The following is a 12,067-nucleotide window of genomic DNA, read 5'->3' as shown; positions in this document are numbered from 1 at the left end:
GCAATAAAGATAACAGAATTAGGTCGCCACGTTGATAGTCTAGTTCCTATACAGTATCGTTAGGATTCATCTAACCATAACCTTACCCTAACCCTGACCCTAACTGGTGGTTGTGGTTAGGGTTAGGGTTAGAAACCACGTTCACAGTCTGGTCATCCAGACCACCACGTTGATGAAAGCAACAATACTGTTATTGTGTAATTTCTCTGTAATTTACAGTCAATTTGGAATCAAATCCTTGACTTACTGGTATATATATGATTCCTTATTGGTTTTTGCTTCCACCAAACTGTTCATACATATTCTATGACAAGAACGACTTCCTCTATAAACAGAGAAGTACCTAACTTTAATATTAGCTCCGGTAGGGGACTGCGGACTGCTAATCCCGTACATGTCAAACAATGTGTCAACATTATGACAGATAAAGGGCATAAGTACCTATATCCACATATTGACCGAGTCACTGCCGAGTACTTCCACATTTCGGAATGATTCTATACTTTGGCTACTGGGTCTTAGGGTTATAATGACGGCTACGAAGTACAAATGCTAGTTGAGTAAGCATAGCGCCCTGGGCATAGCGCATGCGGAGGCAGTCATTCTATCCCCATGGGCTCACTCACCAAGTTAGCAACAGCCCATAGAAATGTAACTATAGGTAGATCCAGGTAGATCTATTCTGTGTCTTCTATGAACAGCGCCCTCTGTCAGTACTTCTCCAACTCCACTCAAAGTGTAAGGAATAGAAGGGTGGGTAGAGTGCTGATGACGAATACTTTCAATTTGGTTTGATCTTACCATAAAACATAGTTTAATAATAACAGATACGAATGTCACAAAAGAAAATTCCAGAACACCAGGCAGTAACAATGTGTACGGTGATTCCCCCCCCCCCCCATTACAAACCTTTAGAGAGCAATGGCCACTCTTGAAATGGTGTTTCAATTTGATTTTAATAACATCTCGCGTGGTTATGGCATAGCTGACTTTCAAATGGTATGATAACATATGACACAGAAATAATCACAAAACAACGAAAGGAAATTATGAACAAATTAAAAACTCTGATATCAAAACTATTTTCAAAATTAATTACAAATGTTGCGATCCATTCAAAAAAGAATAACTAAATTAAGAGCACGTCATTCGCGAATAAATTAATTGTATTTTTAATTGTATTTTTTAATTGTATTTTCAATTGAATCAATGAATCAATTGAATAAATTAAGCATGATCCAAAGTGTCATATAACTGTAAGTTTCGAACTAAAAGTTTAAACTACTTCACCTATACGGGTATAAAAGTCCCTCGAAAGGAAAAGCTCTGATAATTTGTACGCATCTATTTCCTGATATTATGTAGTTATCACCAAAAATTGCATCAAATAAACCAGATTAAATGGCAATAGCGTAGAATGCGTAGTTTCTAATTGGTTTCTATGTGGTTGATTCAAACAGATCCGATGAACGGTAACTTGAAGCGGGCTGTTTGCTATCTTTCATATATATACAGTGTCATTGTCATTGGTAAAAAATGATACTTTCACATATAGATCAAACGAAAAATGACAACATATGCTAACTTATAGTTGTTAAAATTCAAAATCATGACTATAGTGGAGACTGTTTGACGTCTAGTCGTCGAATTCCGTCTCAGGTGGAATGGATTTCTTCTCCATCTTGTTTGGTTTGCTGTACAACTCGTCTACATTTATGCCATTAACAGATCTCTTACAGACATCACTAATGTCAACACTAACTTGATTTGCGGCATCATTTCGGTCTCGTTTGTTTTTCTTGTTTGGTTTGCTGTATAATTCATTCAGATTGTCGGCGTCCATTGAGTTGTCATTCACCCCATAACTGGTATTTCCATCTCCACGGTGTTTATAAGTTTATTGGGTTTGGCGTATAGGTGATTGACACTACTGTTCGATTTATCTAGTTTACTATAAGTACGGTCAAGAGTTTGGTCAGATCTGTCAAAATCTGTCACCATATCGCTATTGTGCACTGCCTGTCTTATTTCGCCTATTTCCGCGTAGTCATTTGAGGGTGGCACCATAACATTCACATTATTAGTTTCTGTATGAATGTGTCTGCTGTCTGTAATGTCATTCATGTCCACATATATATTGTTGACTGTAACGTCTACTCTGATTTGGTCCGTGTTGGTATTACTTGGTTTTCCTCTTCGATTTCTTTTTAAAATGCAAATTATTATCACAGCTACACATGTTATAAAGGCAATGCCTCCAACAATAGTAGTGATGAGGATGGGTGTTTGTAAAGTAGATAGTTCATCTTGAGGCCATTTGGTAGACATTGGTGATAGTGTAGATTGTTCGTTTGAGGACCAGTCGGTTGAGGTGTCGGTTGAGGTTAAGGTTGAGGTTGAGGTGTCTACCAGAAAGTGTGTTGAAACATTTGAACAACTATTACCTTTGAATTGCACGTGGCATGTTACCAGATACGAACCAGTACATAAACTTGCACCATTTAGCCCTGTTATTGTGAGAAAACTGTGAGTATAGTGATTGTCTCCACCTTTTGTATCGTTCTGATGAATCGTAAATTGATCTTTACTAATTGTGTCACTAGTTATATTCCAGGCAAAATGTTGAATTGTGCAATCTTCCGACTCCGTAAAACATTGAAATCTTATTTCCTGCTGTATGTCTGTTCCATCGATGTACGTTATGTTCATTGTACATCTTTCACTCTGGTTGTCTTCTCCTTTGGGCGAACATTCCATTTTTTTCTCAACATACATCAACCTGATCTGTCTAGGGTACTGAGATGCATCAATTACACAGCCCAAATAACAAAGGAGCGTCAGAAAAATAACTTCCATGGTCACAATGTTACTGAAAGTCGCGGAAAATACTCAAGCAGCTGCAGTTTTATGTTCTTCCTTCTAAAATGAATTGTTTGAACTAGCTATAGTATGCCGCAAGTAACTTAATGTGTCATTGATTGATAGTGTTGACTTAAGTAAATGTATAGTTCTACACTTGGAACGTTACCTGATAAACTATTTGTCAATGTTTACATTATCAATATTTTTTAATAAATGGTTGACATATGAATTATGATACAATGATATATATCATTTATGTACTGTGGCCTTGATAACAATTGTTTATATTTGCTCTAGACTAGCAGAAGAACAATACATTAGTTCCCAAAATGGATATATGTTTGGTAAACTCGATCTGTATATAAAACAGACTATTAGTTTTACTTTTAGCGCCCCTCAGTATCAACGACAGCACGAGCCATTGAGATGGTCAGGGGTGAGATCTGTAATTGAATGTCTGTCTTCTGTCGTTTGTCCATTAATGCTTCTTTTTATTACAATCTTCTTCTCTAAAACCGCGCTCTTTGTTTTTGTTTTTTTCCATTTCGTGCATATGTGCCTATTTGCATTTGTTCATTTGTGTTGTGATTTTTCAGAGGACGGGGTAGTTTTGGTCAAACATGATATTTTCATTTCCGGTGATTGAGAGTCCCCCTTTGTTGTACAATGCCGAGTTTATGGTCAATGTATACACCTCACCACACCTCGCTGTTCCAGGAGAACATTCTGCAAAATTCTTCAGGAAGCAAATCAATTTCTGAAGTATACTGTAGACTGTAAACTACACAGCTTAGACCACACAACGATATCAGAGAAACAATCTTCATTGTATTTCAAGTCTCCAACGAATTCAAATTCCTTGAATAAACCGGTTTTAGACCTGTGCATACTGAATAATGTCATACTCATTTTATCAATATAGTAAATTTGACTAGATGGGTTCTTATATAAATAATACTGACTAATGCATTGTATATTATTTGATATGTTTGTATTGAATTACAATGTATTAACATAATACACCTGTGAACTTTGACCTTTAATTTCGATGACGATTTCAATAACTGTTTATTCATCTGCAAGTACAATAAATCATCATCCGAGTATCAGGGTTTAGACAAGGACATGAACGACCTCGAGATGAATGATATCGAAAGACAAAAGTATTTCTTTACTTGAGTGTGATGGCGCTCTACTGATGTAATTTACGCGAAGTATAACTATCCAACTGGATCTGTGGAGCATTTTAACATAAAATTGAGATCTTTGATGATATTCTTGTAAAGTTTTGAACCTTTCCTACAACTCTTTAGGGGGGCACAAACTAAGTTTAGACATTTTATGGCGTGTTTTTCCAGTATATTTCACAAAAAGGGTATTCGCAGTATATTGTATGCACATAAGCTTATTAATTATATAGTTAACCATCACTTGCAATTTACTGAACTCAAACCTGGTATAACTTATGATATAAACTATCCGATGACGTAATTTGTCGTACATCTAAAAATGGGGAGGAAACCCGCTACTATCCAATCAACTGCCAGTGTTCTAACAATGTCAGATGATAATTGTAATGTCATAGATAGAAGGATTGAGTGGAAATCTGTACAGAATCATATAAATAGTCACCAACCATGATACAGTACCGTGAATATCCTTTGTTGTTCAGTAGAGTCCCACGGTCTAGGTAGCATTGTAGACAGAGTTATTGACGTGCTGAGATAAACTAGTATATATACATTCTGTAGTTACGTATGCATGCCTGACTCGTCTTGCCATAACATGTCAGTCACTTCCGCATTCACGTGAGCTCTTCCCCTTACTATACTACAAGACCCGGATGAAGGAAATAAGCTAGACCTTTGTTTTTCATGTTTCAAGTTTGACAAGTTTGACCGTATCTTTTGTTTTCCGTTGCTGTATAATTACCACCAAATGACCATGCACCGAGAATGTACGTTTCGTGTGTATTTCGATGTACTCCTACTAGCAACCATTGTCATCGGAACCGGTGTCCAACACTGTAAGGCAAGTTTTGATTTTGTAAGACAACCGTCGAGTTATAATTATACATTGGTTTATGGTGGTGACATGTTACATGTAAACATTACCTTACAATGTCAAGTTGGCAATCTGACCAATGCAAAGACGGTTTCATGGTTTCAAAACGGTGTTCGTATCAGTAATAACAACACCATCCTGGAGGACCATGTTGACGTAAATTATTTCATTGAGTCAATCCCGGAAGAAAACGTGTATAACTTATCGATACTGTCTGTGAACTGTACCAATGCAAGGAACGTCAATGGAGTGTATATGTGTGCTATTGTGAGTATTGATAACACTTTCATCGCCAACTCTTCCATGGCAACTGTGAAGCTGGACTTTAAATTTCGGGATGGTTACCCGGTCTGTCTTGTCGATGGACAAACAAAACAAAACTGTGATGTCATCAGTGGAGATCAGGTGACTTTGACTTGTTTTGTAGCCGATGTTCTATTTATCGGTTGGTTCGCAAGCAATGGAACTTCACTGGCCTTGGTAGACAACGGACCAAACAATACCAGAGAAGTGAACTACATTTGGAATTCTCAAATTAATACAATTACAAATTACACGTATTTCACTTGTGGCGTAAATCTTCCGGATTTTGAAGAATGCGTTGAGTGTCGGACTGGAAATATCACCATCTACGAACCACCCCACGTCGAAATCTACCCAAAAACATTTACATTAACTTCAATTTCAGATTCAGTGAACTTTACGTGCAGTGCCAGCACTCATCCTGAGGTACATAGCTATTTATGGCTTATCAACGGTACTGAAGCCGTGCAGAGCACAGCATTTGATGTCAAGATACACAGTAACAATATATCACTGGAAATACGTCACGATGACCTTAACCTTACTTCCGACGGCAAAACGCACACGATTACTTGCGTTGTTGACTACGGTAGCAGAAGAGTTAATGCAAGCAGCAACTTAACCGTGAATATCTCGATTACAAGTGCTGCGCTGCCATCATCCGAAGCGTCAAATATGACAACCGTAGCGGGAATTTCGAATTTTACAGTTAGTGTGACTCAGAACGAAACACCGAGTAAAAGTTTTGCTATAGTTACGAATGAGCAGACGGGTAGCAACGGAGAGGCAAATGATACGTTCAAAACTAGTACCCATATTGCGACTACTTCCCTATTGCACAACACAGAGCAACGAAATGGCGTAGTTGTTGGTGCAGCTGTGGGTGGGACCTTTCTAATAGTATTGACTTTCGTTACCATAGTAATAATTTGTATTTTTAGGGTGAAACGTCAACAAAAGAAACCAAAAGTGTCCTTGGAAAGAGAGCATAGCACAAATATTGTGTTTAACGCAAGATTTGAAAGTGTTGAAATTAAGATGTCTCCCATTAACAGAAACAGAAGTAAATCCTTCCCCCGAACAGTGAATTTAAATAACGATGGAGTCAGAAAATCTAACAAATACGTTACCAAAGTCGATCAATCGGCCTCTGCGTATGCGTCGATTGGTGTCCGTCAAGATAAACCAAACGACGACTATGAAGGAGTGAAACAATCAAAAGAAGACAAGGAGAACACAAATAAAGATTCGGATTCAAAAAGTAGCGATGGATTAGATAAAGTAAATGATGACGAAGAGGTAGCCAACGTCGATGTCGTTGGAGATACGTACACAGATTCTGCTGAGAACACAGGTGCTACGCCATCAACTGATTCAATAGAGATGTCAAAGGCCTCAAATGTACAAAATGAGACTAATAGCGATGTTCACCAAGTAACCACACTTTGAAGGTGGGGGGAGACATAAGCTGAGTTCGTCTTCATTTTTTCCCTTTTTTTGGGGGGGGGGGGTGATTTTTGCTGCACGTACAAAAAGATGGCCACTAAGGTTGTTATTGGCAATGTGAATGAAACACCTAATATTCTATCAACTTTGCTAACAACGACACAAGACGATTTACAATGCTATCGAAGACATACATCGACATTACACTGAACCCACGAGGGATGGCTCTCACTGGACTTCTTGGGAGACAAGTGTTTATATACTTAAAAAGAACTGTTCAGTATAAATAAAGATTATTATTATTACATGGAACATTATACTAAAATAGTTTAATCGAGGTTTTCTGTAAGTACTTTCACTCGAGTTACAATTCAAGTTAAAACAAAACTTACAAACTCAGCTTGTGACCCTTTAATATGATCATATAAAACTGGTCACACAGCTAGCAGTGTCAAAGTAGGGTCAATTGTTTTTATTTCAACATTACGATATCCTGAGATATGACGATGTAATCTTATTCATACAGATAGAATAGGCATGTTAAAAATGTAAGCTTTCGAAACCATAGTCGTAAGTGAGCATAGCTAGACACTGCCCATGGTATAACGGACATGCATACCAAACGCTACGGCTTCTTCGTGGCGTCACAAGTTGTTAATGTAACCATATCACAGAGTCAAAGAAGCCAATTTAGTTTTTAAAAAACTTTAAGTAATATATCTGATGATGCTAACAATAAATATGTTCTGTTTGATTTCCATCATCAATTATTATTATTATGTATAAAGCTCTATTTCAAGTAATCTTGGTTACCCAGACTCTCACCGCTGGGGGCTCTACCCACCCACTGGTCTGGATGGTCTCGTAGTAGAGCCCCAAGCGGTGAGAGTCAGGGTAACCGAGACTAGCCTCTGGCTGGGCAGAGTTCACGTAATGTCATGTATATGACCTGTGACCTATAGGTCACCTCGTTCGATGACTAATGTTTACTACGTAGTATACACGTACATGATTTAAATATGTCTCGATAGGGCGAAGGTTTAGATTATATTTATATCACAAAAAAGCCATTTTCATAGAAATACATTCTCTATTGCTTTTTTTTCATTGTAATTTATTTCTTAATCATTTGGTTGTGTTACTACCATTTTATTGTCACAAACAGTGTTATTATATTGTCAATACAGGATAAAGCTATGGTACTTTGCGCTCTTCGTGATATATACAGTTTTCAAATCTCGGCTAGAAGGAGTATAGTTTATTAACTAACAAATAAAATTAGTCAGGAAGATCTATTTTCTTGAATATGTTATTGATGGTCAGTAAACACAGGTATTCAACTGACAACATTGGATATCAGACATTTATGGAATCATTATGATATTCATAATATGGACTAAATTCAAACTTTTTACTTTATTTTCAGACGTCTTTATCGTTTTGTGCTTTACAAGTTTGTGTAAGGAACGACGTGTTGTGCATGCTGCCCTATCGACCAGCTCTCGAGAAGACAGGTTGGGCTTGACGAAACGACTTACAGTATAGGGCGTATTCGGAAATACTGTGTGTTCTCACAAGTATTGCCATTGTTTTCTATGACAAGTCCCCTATACTTCAGAATACAATGTACATGACTGTACTATTTTATCGTGTGGCAGTCGCTTGCAGTGGCAGGGTACTCAGTTTAATCGATAGGGGTGATCCGATATTGTAATCTGTAAACAATAAACCATGCAAAAAAACATGAAAAACAATTGGTATGGTCACTAGCATTAAAGCGAAAGTGGTGAAATCCAGCAAAGCAACGACAGTAATGCCATGATACACTCTAATTTATATGGTATGGGGTTGGTCATATAATCTCACAAAAATGCTACTCACGATAGTGGGTAACATCGACGATAATGGAGCCTTCAGCGATTACAAGGTGAGAGAGCCGGGGGAAAGCAGGTCCGGGCTGTTTCGTAAAATATGACGCGACCCTCCCTTAATTTTCTTTATCTAAAACATGACCTTTCCCTGTTGAAATATTTTTTTTTAAAAGTTAAAATGTTGTCATACATGGAAAAGAACACTAATCCCAGAATCAATTAGGAAATAATCCCACTGCTGCCATCACGTTGAAATTGATTAAGGTAATTTGTTATTTCCCAACAAATACATCAATAGTGAAATGTGTGCAATTGGAACTGTATTGATCAATACCTGTATTTGGATCTCATTGGCTAAACTGTGAAAGCCAGAACACTAACACCCAAAGACTAGATGATACGGTACAATCCCGGCGTTGTCAAGACAGAGGTCAACACAAGATCCCAAATATCTTAGCCAACTGTTTCCGTTTTAATTTACTCTTGGGAGACTCACTTCTCTCCTCACAACTGACAATTAACTACATGGTTGTAAGCAGCGATTTGGTTGACATAGTCTGATATTACGGTACCTAACTCTAACTCTGACCTAACCCTAACCCCTAACCCCTAACCATCACCGATGTGGCAGTGATGGAAAACTATATTACAAAATAATGACATACTTAGATGTTATAACGAGTAAAAATAAAATGTGACCCTCCCCATATCCCCCGAAAACCTGTAAATAAAAATACCCCCCCCCTAATTCTCCCTCCCCTGGTAAGTACTGAAGGCTCCCTAACAGAACTTTAAACAATATCAGGAATAGTGCGACCATATTTCGCCTTATCTTCACTGATGGACACTCCTAGCGAATACGACACGTATGCACATTTCACCAAATTTGCCGGCATATCAAAGTGGAGCCTTAAAGGTAATGACAATATGGGGTCACCATATCTTTATAGACTACGTCACACTACGTCATACAGATAAACACCTATTTGTAGGATAGTCTCGTACAATAAGTTCCCACTACTCGTTTATTGGATTTCAATAAAAATGCGTCACGATTTATAATTAAGTATTAGTAAAACCACCAGAAATGATATGAAACTATCACAAATAAACCAGTACTTTGATGATGTCTACAGATCAAGACAACAGCACAAATTTGCCAAATATTGATACGCATTTATTTCAGAATATCTTTGTTCGTTTATAGGCAAATGTTTTTCATGGTTGTCTAAAGAAACAATTTACTTGTATTGTGATTGCATGGCTTGTACGTTATCGAGTCCCTAACAGGAACAAGTTTACGACAAGGTCGATATTGTGACCCGATCATTAGCATACATGTGTCTCGATTAGTTTACGCAGCTTAATAAAACAAACTCATTTTTTTCACGAAGACAATAGATTGTCAAAATGATTAAATTACTACTCCTTTGCGGTAGGATGAAGCTAAACAAACGAATATAGAAAAAAACCACATGACGGTAAGCCATTCTACCGGTATATATATTTACCCCCGACAGGGTGGGTGGAAATGGAACACGGCTATCAAATATACATATCCCGTCCGGTGTAAACCTCCACTAACACGGATGTCTGCTAGCCTGGAATGTGCATTGTGGGCTGGCATAACTCTATCAACGACCTTATGCCGCGATCCATTATTCAACAATACATATCCTTGAAAACCAAAGAAAAACTGTCGGTGTAGAGGAATTGAACTATTTACAGTCAACTTGGGATACGGGTAACATCAACGTTAACGTCTAACGATCCAACAGAAGTAAAACACCAGTCGTTACAGTACAGTGTTATGATGGATTCAAATGCCTTGCTATTTTTGCTGTTTGCTGGATTTTTCCACGTACAATGTCAGACGGGAGACAGCAGGCCGACTTTTCTTCAAGGGCCGGACAACTATACTACGACAATGTTCTATGGATCGGACGTGTCGACAGTGGTGTCTTTAATTTGTCGAGTGACTGATCTGGAGGCAAATCAGACTGTGTCGTGGATTAAGAACGGAATACCGATTAGTGACGGAGCTGATATAATAAATTCCGGCCCAAAAGATGAGTTTAGCCGATATGTTATGGCCGCTATTGCAGAATATGAAAATGGTACATTCCAGTATAACTTAGTTATATCTGATATATCATATTTAACGGCGGAATATGACAATGGGAATTACATGTGTGTAGTATTATCGAACGACGGTGAAACCATTATTGCTAACTCTGATATCGCCATGGTAACCGTTCGTGTTGTTCCACAAGATATCTATCCATTGTGTCAATCAAATTATCAGAGAGACAGAATTTATTTCGTGGGTGACCTTGTGACCTTATCTTGTATATCTGACCCAGGGTTACCAGAGGTCACTTTAAAGTGGTTTGCAAACAGTACAAGTGAAGTTGAATCGGTCAAGCAACAGGTTTCAAAGGTTGGTGATTTGGTTTCTGTGGATATTCAGCGCACGTTGACCATAGAGGACACGAGTAAAGTGTTTGAATGCAGACTTCTTCAGTCAACAATAGAATTACCGATGAGAAGCTGTCAGGTGGGTCCCTTCATCGTGTACAATAAACCACAGATGGAAGTTTATCCTGAAGCACGATATATTTCCTCACCTGATGATAATGCAGTCTTTACATGTGATATATCAACAAACAATTTTCCCGTCAGGTATTTTTGGATGATTGATACTGAGTCATTCGGATGGAGTTTTCCACTTGTATTGACTAACGGAAACAGGTCGGCCCAGGTGTCTGACCTTACACGATCAGACAATGGCAACTACACCATAACATGCCTTGTTAGGTTTGGACTAATTTCACAACAAGCCTCCGGGGATTTAATAGTAAATATTCCTCCACCCCCACCACCACCAACGACGCCGACGTCCACCACCACCACCACTACCACCGCCACCACCACCGCCGCCACAAAAACAACAATAACGACGTCAACAGCAGCACTTCCGCCATCAAGAGCACAAACAATTATTTCACTAACAAAAACAACACCACAACGAACAACAACAACACCACAACGAACAACACCACAACGAACAACAACAACAACAACAGCAATCACTACAATAACGCCATCACTGCCAAAACACACCAGTCGTTCAGTATTCAAAACTCCAACTAGTTCGACGAGATTTTCTACGCGACGGAACTCTGAACAAGAAATTTCCAGTACTAGTCCTGTTCCGATCACAAAACGTGCGGCAACAACTCGAGAGGACAGAATGTCAACGGGTCAGGAAAGGGTATCAGCAGAGCAGACAATACCACGGAACATCCCTACACGCCTTTTGACACTTCTCCGCTCCTCACCAACCACACCCACATTGCAATATCGTGACACTTCTACAGTGTTATCAACGAATAACACGTTTAGTTTCAGTTCTACTGGTATTATTTCAGTCGTTGTCGTTGGAGGAATTGTTCTTTTTCTTTTACTCATGGTTTGTGTCGTTTGTACTGTAGTGAAAGTTAGGACAAGAGATCATCTCA

The sequence above is a fragment of the Glandiceps talaboti genome, chromosome 3 (assembly GCF_964340395.1).
Source record: "Glandiceps talaboti chromosome 3, keGlaTala1.1, whole genome shotgun sequence".
NCBI lineage: Eukaryota > Metazoa > Hemichordata > Enteropneusta > Spengelidae > Glandiceps > Glandiceps talaboti.
The sequence above is the reverse complement of the archived record's forward strand: the minus strand, read 5'-3'. Positions refer to the sequence as shown.